Source organism: Muntiacus reevesi, chromosome X (genome assembly GCF_963930625.1).
Source record: "Muntiacus reevesi chromosome X, mMunRee1.1, whole genome shotgun sequence".
Taxonomy (NCBI): domain Eukaryota; kingdom Metazoa; phylum Chordata; class Mammalia; order Artiodactyla; family Cervidae; genus Muntiacus; species Muntiacus reevesi.
In genome coordinates this window covers 66,098,165-66,116,071 of record NC_089271.1, presented here as the reverse complement: position 1 = coordinate 66,116,071, position 17,907 = coordinate 66,098,165, and the positions used below count along the sequence as shown (strand labels likewise).

The following is a 17,907-nucleotide window of genomic DNA, read 5'->3' as shown; positions in this document are numbered from 1 at the left end:
AGTTCACTGTTGTATCCCCAGTGCCTAGAAGTGACCCTGGTGTGCACGCAGTAGGCCCTCAACAAACGCTTGCTAAAAGAAGGAATGATTGTTAGTGCTGGCCAGGATGTTTTTTCTCTCTTTTCTAGGACAGGACTGGCTCAGCTAAAGGCACTGAGCCCTTCACGTGTTTTGTCAGCACCATGGAGAATCCATCCAAACCTAGGCACAAGTTTACCTAGGGAGCCTGCTAGAGGAGCCAGTTCCAGAGAGCCCTGGCCTGTTTTACCAAGTCCTTCAGGTGAGAGGCGCAGAGCCAGCCTCTGCCTCTCTCACTGCTCACAACCAGGCCAACATGCTTCCCCTTCCTGCTTGGCCCAGAGAGCCCCCAGGCCAGGCCTGCCTTCCCCCAGGGTTCCCAAGGGTTCAGCTGTCATTCTGCTTTCCTTTGTAGGGGAGGATATCAGACACTGGGAAGCTGAGACCTCAGGACACAGAGACACTTGCCCCATCTCCCCAGTTTCTCTGTCACTGGGCTTAAAATGAACGTGGCACTCTTGATTCTTTTGGCTCCATGATATTTATTGTCCCTTTCTACATCGATATCCACCTCCTGTGGTTATGGCTTGCCTCTGTTGGTGGGGGGACGGGGGGACATGTTGGAGGAGGGAGCTAGCCCATTACTTAGCCGTAAGAGTCAGTACTCCTGTACCTAGAGCAGAAGTGCTTATTTCTCAGTCACTGCTGGGATAGGAATGTGTTTGATGGACAGTAATCGTTCTACTAGTTTCAAACATTTCAAAAAGGGCCGCTGTTGGGTGTGACTGAGTGATAGCCATTGGGGTGGGGGTGGGGGGCGTGGTGGGACCACAAGGATCATGAGTAAATGCACAGGGTGGCTGGGATAAAAGGATAGAAGATGTCACAGAACTCAAGACTTTTAGAGGCATTAGAGCCACTGATCCCAAAGACCCCCACCCCACCCTTAGAAAGAATCCCTCCAGCACATGATCTCATCTATAACCTCGGGTTGTTGATCACACAATATGACGCCAAGTCCTTTTGTAAGCTGCTCTTGGTATGTACTGCAGGAAAACAGCAGTAGGGGAAGAGCTGTGTTTGGTGAGTGCTTCCCAGAACTGAGAAGAGCCTGGGCTCTTCAGGGACTATTCTGCTCCTGGCTTAGTCTCTGCTAGGGAAGTCCAGCCCTAAGGCTTCCATACTCCCATGGCCTAAGAGAACCATTTGCTTCCTTGGAAACTCCCGAGTCCTCCAGGCCCCTTCGACTTGCTGTGCTTGGCTCTGAGCCACATCAAGGAAATGTGGGATGCAGGGGCTCTGAGAGTTTCTCCTCAGCTATTTTCCACTTTTGGGAGTATTTTCTATTATAATATTTCATCTGCAGAAAAATAGAGAGACTAGTACAACGGCTACCACCCCTATTTAATAATATTTTCCCATAAGCACTTTAGAACTCTCTCTAGTTTTGAATTAAATATCTTGAACACACATCCCTGACTCATACTCACTCATGTCTTCCCTGAAGTAGGTCCCCCTCCCGGGTGTTTGAATAACCCTATGTCTTTATGCAGCTTCACAGCCGTTCTGCATCTTCTATGCGTGACTCCCTATCGCCTTGGAAATGGTCCCCTGATGCCTCCTGGTGAACTTGGAAGACTCTACAACCCTGAATCTGAAGTCAGAGGGTAAAAACAAGAACATCTCAGCAGCTTTTACAGATAATCCAGGACTCAGCCCTCTCCCATCCATAAATTTCTTCTCTTGAATTAGGCCCTATCTCAGTGGTAGAGCTGAGCTCTTCATTTGTTTTACCAAGAGAGGCCAAGAGCACCAACCTGAGTCCCAGCCTTGCTCAAGTGATAGAAGTGTTCCATTCACACAGAGGGCTGGTCCCTTGTCAGCTGCTATCACACCCCCTGGGCTCAGTGACCAGGCACGACTGATGGGGATGGGGAGGAAGGCAAGACTATGCAGATCTGAGTCCTGGTGAGACTCATCCAATGGGTCTACTGGAAGCCGGCTAGGATCACCAGACCACACAGCACTCTACAAGGTGACCCATCAAACATTTTCCACATCAAAGCTGCTGATACCTGCAGGGGCTCACTAGACTGAGCTGGATACAGAGAGCAAGTGTGGTAAACAGCCTTCTAAAATGGCTTTGCAGACCCTTGCATCCTGGCACTCCTGCCCCTGTATAATCCTTCCCTTTGAGTGTGGACTAGGCTTAGTAACTTGCTCCTAATCAACAGAATTTGGCAAAAGTGATGACATGTTATTTCTGAGGTTAGATTATACCAAGACTGTGACTTCTGTCTTGCTGGCACTCATTCTCTGTCTCTCTCTCTCTCTGGTTCAGGTTGCACTTTGCATTCTTGCTCTGATGGAGTGGACCACGTAGCAAGGATCTGATGATAGTCTCTGGCCAACGACAGACCAGAGAGGAGCTGAGGCCCCCAGTCCAATAACGCACAAGGACCTGGATCCTACCAATAGCCACATGAGTGAGCTTGGAGGTCGACCCTCCCCCAGTCACACCCTCAGATGAGACCACAGTTGAACTAATACCTTGACTATGGCCTTGTGAGAGATGGAAAAAGAGGACCTGGTTAAATCATACCTAGGTCCCTGCTGCACAAACGCTGGAGAAAATAACAGTATCATTTTAGGCCACCACATTTGGGGGTAACTTGTTATGCAGTAGTCAGTAATAATGAAGAGAGCAGGAACCTCTAGGGGCTGGGGGCAGGAGACAGAGGCCTGACCCAGCCTGGGAGAGCTTCTCAGGGGCCAGGGTGGTGAAGGATGTGGCCACACCTTGGGGACTTGTCCCGCTTTGGCACTAATCATCTGTGTCGCCTTGGGCAAATCACTTGAAGTCTCTGGCTCAGTTTTGCTCTTCTGTAACACTTAACTGATACTCAACTTACAAGGCTGTTGGAAAGACAACTGCCAGTTTATTGGTAACTCACATGACAGGATGTCTGATACATACTAGGCCCTCCGTGAATGGCAGCCGTGAGTATTAACATAGTTGATTTGGGACCCTGCATCCACCTCACAGAAGCTCCCCAGTGATCCTGGAGGGTCCAGTACTCAAAAAACCAATCCAGGGAAAAGTATCTCCCTATCAAGTAGTACAAAAGCATTTGTTCTCCAGGAAGGGAGGCTTATCTGAACAGATACTTTTATAAAACTTCTGATGTGAGGGAGGCAGGCCCAGTTGGATGCAATTCTGAAACAATATCCCTTATACAAAGGGACAAATATTCTCATTATTCCCTCCCTCCCTCATTCCATTCCTTTTTCTCAGTTGCCCGTTTTCAAGGTCCTGTCTTTGCAATTCTGCCTCTTTTCCCTGATGTCATGTCTCCTAAACATGCAAAACTTCCTTATGTTTTCCTTGTTGTAGTCTGGATAAACTCATATCAACACTCGTTAAGCACTGGTCTCTGGCTCCCTCAGGCCACAGAGGAAAGTCCCTGGTCACTGGCTTCTGTGGAACAGCTGAGGTGGGAATCACCTTGACATTCCCATTATTCCCTCGAGATGGTGCATTTAGAGGGCCCCATTTATACAGGATAGATATCTGTACAGGACAGCAGCTCAAGACACATTCCAGACCAGTGGAGTGAAGACTTCTTTCTGGATCCCCCATACCCCAAATGAGATGATTTGGTAAGAGCCCCTTTTCATCCAGGATTTTGTCTCTCATCCCCCAGACCTTCCACCTGAACATCTGAACTCTGCTTTTCTCCTACAGCCTCATCTCTCTCTACAGTATGTCTCAAATTTGCCTTCAGTCACCCTCCCCATTCACACACACACACACACACACACACACACACACACACACACACACACACTCACACACACACACACACACACATTCAATCCTGCCCTGTCTCAAGGCCTTTGCACTTACAGCTCTCCTCTGAAACCACTATTTCCCTGTTTGATCTTCCACTTGTCCTTCTAGTCTTTGACATTCCTACCTCTGTAAGGAACCCTTTCTTGCTCCCAGATCACCCCAGCCCTTGGTCACCTGTCCCCTCTCTGCTGTGCACACAAACATGCCAGGGGCTTTTCTCCATCACAGCATTTTGCACAACTGAACTGTCACCTCTGGTAAGTTAATTTGCATGACTGTCCCACCCAGACTCTCACCTCTGGGCAGGAAGTATGCTTTATTGGTTCTGGAACACCCAGGCTACAGTCCGTTGGGTCACAAAGAGTCAGACACGACTTAGCGACTGAGCACCCACGCATGTATCTCTGATCTAGGACAATGGTGAGCAGTATCCTTTTATTTCTTCCAGCAGGGAGTCCAAAGCCTCCCACCCAACAGGAGTTGCATGTTTTCCAAGTCTGAGCTGAGAGAAGTCTTCCTGGAGGTGCCAAAGGCTTTCCTGATATGAATCTGGTCTGGCCAAATATAGGTAGGGCAAGTGGTGTGAGGCCACAAGGGATACAGAGATGAGTGTCAATGCCACCACAGATGACAGATCTCAGGCCCAAGGGGCAAGGTGCTGAGGCTTCCTCTCTCCCTCTTTCATTTCAGGAGAGTTTTTGAAAGGGGACTTCCTGGCTGTGATGCTGCCACTTGCCAACTGATCCAGTGGACAGACAGGGGCATAACGTGGCAAGCAGCACTAGGAATTCTAGTGCCCTGATTTATTTTAACCTACTATATGTGTTCCCTCTTTAGCTCATCCAGCATTTAAGGTGATTGCTTTAAATTTGTCGTCAAGTAAGATTTAAGCATGGATTTTTCATGGTGAGTTACTGGATATTTTTGTTATTCCCTGGAATGGGCCAGCTATCCCTGTATCTTCATATGCTTTGTTATCTTTTAGTGAGAATTTAGGAGGCTGCCTCCTGATCACGGCTCACTCTGCTGGGAAGGCGGCTATGCAAGTGTAAGACAAAATGCCATAGACTTTCCTATCATCCTTAGTGGAATCTTTTTTGAGGAGGTTTACGTTGCTGTTGTAACTCTTTGGTTTTGGAGTACTTATCGAGATACTTTGGTCTGTGTATTGTTGCTTACTTTATATTTCTATATGGAAGCGATGGCCTAGATTTTCCTAGTCCTGTCCTCTTGTTGACATCAGTCTTTCAGGGACATCTCATTTCAAGAGCCCTATTTAAATCCATTTGCTTTTTCACTGCAAGTAGTTTTGAATAAGAGACGAGCTGTTTCATGAGGTTTATACTGACTTCTTGGAAATGATATAGTGATCTTTTCTGATGGATCAACAAATAGTTCAGAAGTCATCCAAATGCTATCTTCTTTACAAAATGCAAAGCATAGTTCTCAGCAGATGTACACTTCTCACATGTATGGTTCTCTCCATTGTCTCATTGTACTGCCACCTTAAACTCTCTAGCTGAAGCATAACACTCTCTGACCAACCTGGCATGGATCTTAAAGGGCTTTATGAAGGTACCATTTTTTACGTCTAGAGAGCTAAATATTTTCTTTTCTCGATAGCACTTTCCTCTAATATCTTTTTTATTTTTTAGCTCCTAGCATCTTTTATTCTTACTAGATTCTAGATACAATTAATTCTAGCAGGGCAGTGCTCAATTTTGTTTAAGCCTCACGTTTGAGATTAATTACTTAAATATTGTAAATGGAATGCACATTCTCAAAACTGGGAAACTAAAACTTGACGTAACTGATTTACTCAATATTTACATAACCATAAAAGATTTTATACGCAACATGAGCTTTCCTGTTATAAAATTTGACCTTCTTACAAACTTGCTTTCATATAAAACATAGTAACTCTTTGCTCATCTATGCTAACCTATGAATTGTCACACCAACACTTTTTAAGATGTACTTAAACAGATGAGTTCTCCTTATACAAGGTTAAGAAACCTGAAGCTCCAACCCAGAAATATAAAACTCTTTTGTTTCACCAGAGGTAGATTATGGGCAAATCTTACCTAAGTAGCACTATAGGAAGTTACAGTGTTGACCAAAGGGAGACTCAAGTTTTTCAACCATTGTTTTAGTGGGTCTCAAAGTCTGTGACAGATTTTTGGTCCAATTGTTTCTACTGAAAAGTACTGATTTTAAAAACTAATTACTTAAAACTGCCACACACAAAACGCATGGTCCACAAAACATTCACCTCTCCTTCTGAAGGTTTTATGATGCATTGTTATAATCAGCCAGTTTTTTACATTAACCTCACATGGCCAATTGAGGCAAACAGTACTGAGACCATTCTTCCACCACTAAGACTGGGTTGGCAGGTGTTAGTGATAATATTGATCTAATCTTCTGAGCTTGTCTGGCAGACTTGGTGACCTTGTAAGCTCCAGCTGCCCTCTTGTTCACTGCTTTGATGACATCCACAGCAATCACCTGTCTCATGTCACGAACAGCATAATGGCCCAGAGGAGGATAGTGAGAGCAGCTCTCAACAGGTGGGCTTGCCAGGACCCATGTCAATGATTGGCGGCATCAAGAATTTGGGGTCATCTTCAGAATGACGATCAGTCTTCTCGTTCAGCTCAGCAAAATTGCAAGCAATGTGAGCTGTTTGACAGTCCAGCACAGGTGCATATCCAGCACTGATTTGGGATGGATGGTTCAAGATAACCACCTGAAATGTGAAGCCAACTTCTTCCATCAGTGGGTCATTTTTGCTGTCACCAGCCACTTTGCCGTGACGAACATCTTTGACAGACACGTTCTTGACACTGAAGCCCACATTGTCCCCAGGAAGACCTTTACTCAGTGCTTCACGGTGCATTTCAATAGACTTCAGTTGTTACGCTGACTGGAGCAAAGGTGACCTGACAACCACGCCAGGTTTGAGGACACCAATCTCCACTTGATCCACAGTGACAGTATCAGTGCCACCAATTTTGTAGATGTCCTGGGGGAATCAAACACAAGAGTTTGTCAGGTGAGTTGGTGGCAGGATGCAATCCAGAGCTTCAAGCAGTGTGGTTCCCCTGGCATTGCCATCTTTACTGGTGACTTTCCATCCCTTGAATCAAGGCATGCTAGCACTTGGCTCTAGCATCTTGTCACCATTCCAGTCAGAAACTGGCACAAGTGCTACTGTGTCAGAGTTGTAGCCACTTTTCTTAATGTAGGTGCTGACTTCCTCAACAATTTCCTCATTTCTCTTCCGGCTGTAGGGTGGCTCAGTGGAATCTCTCTTGTTAGCTCCAACAATTAGTTGTTTCACATTCAGAGTGTAAGCCAGAAGGGCATGCTTGTGGATCTGCCCGTTCTTGGAGACACCTGCTTCAAATTCACCCACCAGCAGCAATCATCAGAACAGCACAGTCCGCCTGGGACGTGCCTGTAATCATGTTTTTGATGAAGTCTCTGTGTCCTGGAGCATCAGTGATGGTCACATAGCCCTTAACTGGTCTTGAATCCCCACAAGGAAATATCAATGGTGATACCACACTCATGTTCAGCTTTCAGTTTGTCCAAGACCCAGGCATACTTGAAGGAGCCCTTTCCCATCTCAGCAGCCTCCTTCCCAAACTTTTCAATGGTTCTCTTGTCGATCCCACCACATTTGTAGATCAAATGGCCAGTAGTGGTAGACTTTCCACGTGCCTGATGACAGCAATGTTGATGTGGGTCTTCTCCTTTCCCATTTTTGCTTAGGTTTAGCGGTGGTTTTCACAACACCTGTGTCCTGGTGGCAAAATTGTTGTGAGAAAGCTATCTTTTAATCTTAATGATTTATTTTGTTTATGGCTTCCCTCTCTCTCCACTAAGATTTAAGCTCAATGAGGGCAGTGGTTTGTGTCTGTCTTGTTTTGTGCTCTACTCAAATGGTTAGAAGAATGCCTAAAACACAGAAGACCTCAAAAGGTATCTGCTGTACTGAGCTGGGCTGATACATACTGACACCTGAGGCTATCCTCAATTAAGGATTCACCACTGATCCCTTCGCCTGGATGCTCCAAAAGGCCAATGTTCAAGAGTGCCAACTTTGCTGTATTTATTAACTTCATCCCCACAGAAATCCTAAGACGCTGGTAGTTTTGTTATCCATATTTTGGAGATGTAGAAACAGAAGAGTGGAGGAATAAGTAACTAGCCGATCTACACCGCTAGTGAGTGGCAGACCCTGGTATTTCAGCATGGGCACCTCAGCTCTAGCCTTTGTGCATCTTAACACTACACTGCAGCTTCCCTGGTGGCTCGGTCAGTATAGAGTCTGCCTGCAGTGCAGGAGATCTGGGTTTGAACCCTGGGTTGGGAAGATCCCCTGGAGAAGGGAATGGCAACCCACTTCAGTATTCTTGCCTGGAGAATCCCACGGGCAGAGGAGCGTGGCAGGCTACAGTCCATGGGGTCACAAAGAGTCAGACATGACTGAGCGACTAAACCTACCTACCAAAACACTACACTGTACTGCCCCTCTGGAAATACACCAATGGCTAATCCTAAAGGAGACCTTCCTTGGTGGCTCAGTGGTAAAGAATCCACCTGCCAACGCAGGAGACAATGGGCAGAGGAGCCTGGCAGGCTACAGTCCATGGAGTCGCAAAACAGCCAGACACAACTTAGGGACTAAAACACAGCAACAATCCTAAATCCTAAAGAAATCTTCAAGTGGTCAGTTAGGTTACCTGGATGGAAATATCAGAATCCATGAGTTAACTGCCTTTCAAATGACAAAATACTGAATCCATTTCTGTTAAAAATAAATTTAAGTGAGAAGAATACTCTTTGTTTTAGGCATCTTGACAACATCAGAAGTCAAGAAAGAAAAAAATACTAGCTCTTTCCTTGGAGAGCCTCAGAGTCTATTGCCAGTCCCCAACTACATCACCTTTCCTCTGACCATAGTGTGTCATGCACACATGTGTGACTTCCACCCAACACCACTTCTGGCCGATGGTGACAATGGAGGCCCCACATGTCTCTGTGGACTGAGACATATATTTAGTTGCTATAGGACCCATATGCCCTTCAGAAAGAACATCTTAAAGAAAAGTGCATCTTTCTAAATTCCGTATATATGTGTTAGTATACTGTAATGTTCTTTATCTTTCTGGCTCACCTCACTCTGTATAATGGGCTCCAGTTTCATCCATCTTATTAGAACTGATTCAAATGAATTCACCAGCCCAGGTGGGAGGCATGAGTCAAGTGCTCGGGCCTGTTGGGCTGGGAAGATCCAGAGGAATCGGGTGGAGAGGGAGGTGGGATGGGAGACCGGGATGGGGAATTCGTGTAACTCTATGGCTGATTCACATCAATGTATAACAAAACCCACTGAAAAATAAAAAAATTAAAAAAAAAAAAAAAAGAAAAGTGCATCAAACATGCATGCAGAAAATACCTTAGATAATTCTTGGCTCAGGCATTGCCTAGTTCTGGATAAATTTGGGCAAACTGCTTCATCATCACATACCTCAGCTTCCTCATTAGGAGAATGCAAAGTGAAGTGAAGTTGCTCAGTTGTGTCCGACTCTTTGCAACCCCCATGGACTGTAGCCTACCAGGCTCCTCAGTCCATGAAATTTTCCAGGCAAGAGTACTGGAGTGGGTTGCCATTTCCTGTTCCAGGGGATCTTCCTGACCTAGGGATCGAACCCGGGTCTCCCGTGTTGCAGGCAGAGGCTTTACCATCTGAGCCACCAGGGAAGCCCTAAACCCAGTAGACTGGGTTCTTATGAGGAGTAATTGAGGTCATGAAGGAAAAAGAGATCACACAGTGCCTGAAACCTTGTAGGTACCTAATATAGAACTGGTGGTTTGAAATAATAATGTCAGAGTAGATGGAATCTATTTCCTCCACTCAATATCACGTAATGTGCTTTACTCTTTCTTTTCAAACTTATGCAATATATAACCAAAGTTTGGGGACCTGCTGCTGACTTAACCTGTAAATAGTTTGGGTGCATACTTACATCTACAGATGAACCCTGATTTTACAAGAGAGTTGGGGCAGGCTGTCTGGGTCTGGCTTCCTTTTATCTGGGAGAAAACGAAATAATGTTCTACGTAGTCATTCTGACTGTCATGTAACTGCCTTGAGAGGAGAGCTGGGACATAAGGAATTCAGAAAGCTGATCAAGTTGTGGATTTATCCAAAACATGTATACCTTGGGCTTCACTTTAGTGCCTGCCAGAGGGACAGGTATAATGTTAGCATACGTTCATTTTGTTTCTTGTGCTTATATTTTCAAGTTCTTGCTTTGCTAACTCTGATATTTAGTTCAGACAAAAGCTATGTCTTTGTGAGATGTACAAGACAGGACTGGAAGCAATGATATTTCCTGAAGGGTTGCTATGTGCCAGACATTTTACACAGCAATATCTTGAAAAGAAACAGAGATTGCAATAACCAGGAGGTCCATTATAGGGGGACTTGTCACTCTGTATTTGTTGACCATTGGTATAGTTTTGAGCCATGGCTGATTCATGTCAATGTATGGCAAAAACCACTACAATAATGTAAAGTAATTAGCCTCCAACTAATAAAAATAAATGAAAAAATAAACAATTTGTGCATAACAAAAATAAAATAAAATAAATAAAGAATGGGAATATATGAGCTCCTGTGCATGTCTATGATTTTCTGGAGAGAAAATATAGATATTCCTAATTCAGACTCATCTGATACGGAATGATCAATGGCTATTGAGTATAGGAATACTTGATTGTTACAGTCACAACAGAATGAGAATATACATGTTAAACGAAACAGAAGATATTATATATATATTGTTTGTGATACTAGCTCCAAGAATCTATCACCTATATAGAGAGCTGATCATTAAAAATTCATATTATCATGGGATTTAATTCCATTGGGAAAGCTGCTGAGGGACAATTAGTATGAATGAAATACCAAGAAGTGTTTTTAACAGTTCATTTGTGATAACCAGGAATTGAGATCTGTATTAGGGATCTCCAGAGAAATAGAACCAATACTGTCTCTCTCTCTGTCTTTATAGATATAGATATAGATATAGATATAGATATACAGATATAAATAGATATCAGACATAGATAGATATAGGTATCAGTTCAGTTCAGTCGCTCAGTCCTGTCTGACTCTTTGTGACCCCATGAACCACAGCACGCCAGGCCTCCCTGTCCATCAACAACTCCAGGAGTCTACCCAAACTCATGTCCATTGAGTCGGTGATGCCATCCAACCATCTCTTCCTCTGTCGTCCCCTTCTCTTCCTGCCTTCAATCTTTCCCAGCATCAGGGTCTTTTCCAATGAGTCAGCTCTTTGCATCAGGTGGCCAAAATACTGGCGTTTCAGCTTCAACATCAGTCCTTCCAATGAACACCCAGGATGTATCTCCTTTAGGATGGACTGGTTGGATCTCCTTGCAGTCCAAGGGACTCTCAAGAGTCTTCTCCAACACCACAGTTCAAAAGTGTCGATTCTTCTGTGGTCAACTTTCTTTATAGTCCAACTCTCACATTCATACATGACTACTGGAGAAACCATAGCTTTGACTAGACGGACCTTTGTTGACAAAGTAATGTCTCTGCTTTTTAATATGCTGTCTAGGTTGGTCAGAACTTTCCTTCCAAGGAGTAAGTGTCTTTTAATTTCATGACTGCAATCACCATCTGCAGTTATTTTGGAGCCCCCCAAAATAAATAGGCAGATATAAATATGTATCTATCTATACAGATTGATTAAATTGATTGACACATGCATGGTGGTGGTTTGTCATGTATAACTCTTTGCGACCCCATGGACTATAGTCTACCAGGCCCATCTGTCCATGAGATTTCCCAGGCAAGGATACTGGAGTGTTGCCACTTCCCTCTCCAGGGGATCTTCCCTCTCCAGGGATTGAACCTGAGTCTTCTGCATTCCAGGCAGATCCTTTAACAACTGAGAAGCTCTGATATACACACATACAGATATACATTTATATACATATATATATAGTGGTTTAGTTATTAAGTCGTGTCCAACTCTTACGACCCTTGGACTAATAGCCTGCCAGGCTCCTCTGTCCATGGGATTCTCCAGGCAAGAATACTGGTGTGCGTTGCCATTCCCTTCTCCAGGGGATCATCCCAACCCAGGAATTGAACCCAGGTCTCCTGCACTGCAGGCAGATTCTTTACTGATTGAGCTACAAGGTTCTGTGAAGGTATCTGTTAGAGAGATTAATGTTTAAATCAGTAGACTTTGAGTAAAGTACAGTACCTTCCATAGTGTGTGCCTCATCCGATCAGCTGAAGGCTCTAATACGAAGAAGACTGACCTCCCTGGGGAAGATGGAATTCTGCCAGGAGACCGACTGCCTTTGAACTCAAACTGCAACTCTTCCTCAGGTCTCCAACCTGCCAGCCTGCCCTACAAATTTTGAACTTGCTGGCCTCATAATCACATACGTCAGTGCCTTGAAATCAGTCAGTCATTCTACAAATAGATATCGATTATATATGTAATATATATATATTGATATTATATATCACAATATATTGATATATATCAATATATAATACATATTGATATGTAGTACATATTCATATTGATTATATATATAACATATACATTGATGTTATATATAGTACATAATGATATAGATTATATATTGATAGTGATTATATATAATATATTGATATTATATCATATATAGATGTGTATTATATATTGATATTACTTATATATACTGATATATTATATATTATATTATATACATATTGTGTATACTATATATATAATTATATATGCTATTATATATAATATATACTATTTCTATATCATATATATTGATACTGGTTATAGACACATAATATATATTGATATTCTATATATAATCAAGATCAGTATCTTCCTATATTTACATTGACATTGATTTTAAGGAACTGACTTATGCAATTATGAGGCCAGGCAAGTCCAACATTTGCAGGGTAGGCTGGCACGTTGGAGACCTGAGGAAGAGTTGCAGTTTGAGTTCAGAGGCAGTCTCCTGGCAGAATTCCATCTTCCCTCGGAAGGTCAGTCTTTTTCGTATTAAAGCCTTCAGCTGATCGGATGAGGCACACACTATGGAAGGTAATCTACTTTACTCAAAGTCTACTGATTTAAACATTAATCTCTCTAAAAGATACCTTCAGAGAAACATCTAGAATACCGTTCAAACAAATATTTGGATACCATGGCCTAACCAAGTTGACACATTAAATTAACCATCCTATGGTCCTATGTATTTCATCACAGCCTATGAGAATGTTCCTTCTATTAACAATTGTTTTGGTTACAAGTGTATGCTAGGTTAGGCTGCCCTGGTAGTTCAGCTGGTAAATAATCCGCCTGCAAAGCAGGAGACCCTGGTTCAATCCCTGGGTCAGGATGTTCCCCTGTAGAAGGGATAGTCTACCCTCTCCAGTATTCTTGGGCTTCCCTGGTGGCTCAGACAGTAAAGAATCCACCTGCAGTGCAGGAGACCTAGCTGACTACAGTCCATGAGGTTGCAAATAGTTGGACACGACTGAGCAATAAGTACATACCTTAAACATAACCTCACCAACATAGCACACCACCCCCAACCTCAGGGTGTTCTTTCTCACATTAGGATGATGTTCCCCTTCTTCAGTTGCCCTTGATAGAAATTGAAACATAGTATTTTCCAAGAAATAGTGAAGAAAACAGAGAATGACTGAACTTAACTCCCACATGCCTTGAGGGGACTTTCAGAGAATTTGTTTTAGGAATTTTCAAAATACATATTTCAGAGTGAACACATATATTACTTACTAGATAAAATTAGCAAGCCAAAAACACATGCCACAATCAGCCACTTATAAATCTGTAAATGAGTGGTAGTTCTTTACAATTTGGAGAACACAGAAGAAACCCATCTGATGTAAATGATGAACTCTCGTCATTAAAAATTCTTAGGCAGTCCTCAATATTTTGCACAATTTCACTGGTGAATTCAATCAATACATAGGAAAAATACCAAACATTCACAAACTTTATAAGAAAATAAAGGAGGGAACATATCTTTTTTAAAATAACTTTTTCTCTTATATTGGAATATAGCTGATTAACAATGTTATTCTAGTTTCAGGCAGATAGCAAAGCTACTCAGTCATAAGTACATGTGTCCATTCTCCCCCAAATGCTCCGCCCATCCAGGATGCCAGTTGTCATTGAGCAGAAGGGGGGGACGCATCTTAACTCACTTTATGAGGCCAGCATTACCTTGCTACTAAAATTCACAAAGACATTTAAAAGAAAACTACAGATCAATATTATTCATTAGCATAAATCCAAATACCTTAAAAAATACTATTGATTTTAATCTGTTACATAAAAGAGGATAACCCATCATGAGCAAGTGAAGGTTAGCTCAGAATGGAAGACTGGTTTACCACTGAAAATCAAAATTGAAACCTAGCTCTTATAAGCACTCTGTTATGAAGATAATAGAGAGCTACATGCTAAGAGAAAGATTTGCAAAGCATATATCTGACAAAGGACTTGTATCTAGAATAGATATATATTTTTAAGTCACAAAATCAAGAGGAATAAAAACCCTCCAATTAGAAAATGGTCAGGGAATTTCCTCGTAGTCCAGTGGCTAAGACTCCATGCTCCCAATGCAGGGGGCCTGGGTTGGATCCCAGTCAGGGAACTTGATCCCACATTCTGCAACTAAAGATCCTGCATGCCTCAACTAAGACACTGCAAAGCTAAATAAATAAATATTTTTTACAATGGACAGGGGATATGAACAGACATTTCACTGAAAAGGATACAGGAATGACAAATAAATAAATGACAAGCTGTTCAACTTCATTAGCTACTAGGGAAAAGAAAATTAAAACCACAATATCACTACACAGTTTTCTGAATGGCTAAAATTAAAAAAAAAAAAAAAAACAGTGACCAAAACAAATGCTAACAAAGATGCAGAGAAGCTAAATTAGTCATACATTGATGGTGGTAATGTAAAGTGTAGCAGTTATTCGTTGAAATATTTCGGCAGTTTCTTTAAAAAAGATGTTGATACCATATGATCCAGCAAATGCACTCCTGGGCATTTACCCTAGATAAATGCAAGTTCATGTTCATGCAAAAATTGGAACACATTTATTTATAGTAACTTTATTTGTAATAGCCCAAGTTGGGAACAACCAAAATATTCTATGGTAGGTAAATGACACAGTAAGTATGGTACATCCATACCATACTGTGAACTTTCACATGTACAAGCTGGATTTAGAAAAGACAGAGAAACCAGAGATGAAATTGCCACCAGCTGTTGAATCATAGAAAAAGCAAGGGAATTCCATAAAAAAGCATCAATTTCTGCTTCATTGACTATGCTAGACCCTTTGACTTTCTAGAGCACAACAAATTGTGGAAAATTGTTAAAGAGATGGAAATACCAGACCACCTTACCTGTTTCCTCAGAAACCTGTATGTAGGTCAAGAAGCAACAGTTAGAACTGGACATGGAACAACAGACTAGTTCCAAATTGGGAAAGGAGTATGTCAAGACTTTATATTGTCAACCTGCTTATTTAACCTCTATGCAGATTATATCATGCAAAAGGCTGGGCTTGATGAACCTCAAGCTGGAATCAAGATTACTGGAAGAAATATCAATAACCTCAGATATGCAGATAACACTACTCTACCGGCAGATAGTGAAGAAGACCTACAGAACCTCTTGAAGAAGGTGAAAGAGGAGAGTGAAAAAACTGGCCTAAAACTTAACATTCAAAAAACCAAGATCATGGTATCTGGCCCCATCATTTCATGGCAAATAGATGGGGAAACAATGGAAACAAGGACAGAATTTATTTCCTTCTGCTCAAAAATCTCTGTGGATGCTGACTGCAGCCATGAAATTAAAAGACACTTGCTTCTTGGAAGAAAACCAATGACAAATCTAGACATCATAGTAAAATCAGAGACATTACTTTGTCAACAATGGTCCCTCTAGTCAAAGCTATGGTTTTTCCATCAGTCATGTGTGGATGTGAGATTTAAATCATAAAGAAAGCTGAGCACCGAAGAAGTTGGACTATAGAGAAACCTGAGTGCTTTTGAACTGTGGTGTTGGAGAAGACTCTTGAGAGTCCCTTGGACTGCAAGGAGATTCAACCAGTCCATCCTAAAGGAGATCAGCCCTGAATATTCATTGGAAGGACTGATGCTGAAGCTGAAACTCCAGTACTTTGGCCACCGGATGTGAAGAACTGACTCTTTGGAAAAGATCCTGATGCTGGGAAAGATGGAAGTTAGGAGAAGGGAATGACAGAGGATGAGATGGTTGAATGGAATCACCAACTTGGCAGACATGAGTTTGAACAAGCTCTGGGAGTTGGTGATGGACAGGGAAGCCTGGTGTGCTGCAGTCCATGGGGTTGCAAAGAGTCGGACATGACTGAGAGACTCAACTGAACTGAACTGAAGACCATACTTGGGGATTTTCTAGTGGCTCAGATGGTAAAGAATAAACCTATCATGCAGGACACCCTGGTTCAACACGTGGGTCAGGAAAATCCCTTCAAGGAGGGAATGGCTACACACATCGGTATTCTTGCCTGGAGAATTCCATGGACAGAGGAGGCTGGTAGGCTTGAGTCCATGGGCCGCAAAGAGTCAGACACGACTAAGAGGCTAAAGGTTTCACTGTTCACACAAGGCCATACTTAATGGTGAAACACTGAATGATTTCTTCCTCCCGAACATGCTGAGATTAAGGCACTGATGTCCACACTCACCACGTTTATGGAGGGTCTATCCAGGGCAAAAAGATGAAAAGAGGAATAAAAGGCACCCAGGTAGGAAACGAATAGGTAAGACAATCTCTCTTTGAAGATGTCATGGTCTTATATACAGAAAATCTTAAGAAATGCACAGAAAAAGGTACTGGACTCACAAGTCAGTTTTGCCAGGTGGCAGGATATAATACAGTATTAAAGAGGAAACTCAATTGTATCTTTGTATACTTGTACCAGGCAGTAAGAAATTAAAATAAATTTATAACCACATCAGAAAATATGATGTACTTGGGGATAATACTTTCAAGCTACATATCCTGAAACTACTGTTGAGAGAAATCAAAGACTTAAATAAACAGAGAGATATTCCTTGCTCATTGGTCAGAAGGTGCAATAAAGTTACCATGTCAGTTCTTCCCAAATCAAACTATAGAATCAACACAAGCTCACTGAAAATTCCAGAAGGGATTTTTGGGGGTAGAAGTTGACAAGACTATATTTAACTTCACATGGGATTACAAAGGACCAGGACCAGCAAATGTAACCTTAAGAAAGATGAACAAATTTGGAGCGACAACGCTACCTTATTTCAAGACTTACTGTAAAGTAACAGGCATCAAGACACTGTGATACTGGCATCAAGATAGACAAGTGGACCATTGGAACAGAATAGATAACCCACAAATAAACCCAACCGCATAAGTACAACTAGGTTTTGACATAGAGAGGCAATTTATAGGTAGAATTGATAGTCTTTTCAAAGGTGGTGCTAGCACAATTGGATATTCCTATCCCTCAAATGTGGGCCTTCATATCTCTCACTACATATCAGTGAAAATTGACTCAAAATGGATGACAGGCCTAAAAGTAAGCCTAAGAAAAATCTAGAAGAAAATCTGTTCTGACCTTGTGTTTGGCCAAGTTTTCTCAGAAACAACATAAATAAATCTGATCAAAGGCAGTTATTCAGAATATGTAGAGAGAGCTTTCAAACCTCAATATTAAGAACACAAACAACTGAGTTAAAAGTGGACAAAAGACTAGACCAGATACTTCACTGTTCATACGTGGATGGGAAATAAGCACATGAAGACATGTTCAACATCCCTGGTCATTAGAGAAATACAACTAACAACCACAATTTGATAGCACGACACAACTATTAGAATGTGCTCAGTCA

General features: G+C 42.3%; 1 protein-coding gene and 1 pseudogene across 1 annotated transcript in view; both read right to left on the bottom strand.

Moving 5' to 3' along the window:
• PIN4 (peptidylprolyl cis/trans isomerase, NIMA-interacting 4) overlaps nucleotides 1-17,907 on the bottom strand; it is a 1,195,450-nt gene that overhangs the window by 391,070 nt on the left and 786,473 nt on the right. The gene's annotated exons all lie outside the window — the stretch shown is intronic.
• Nucleotides 6,203-7,638, bottom strand: LOC136154519 (elongation factor 1-alpha 1 pseudogene; annotated as a pseudogene).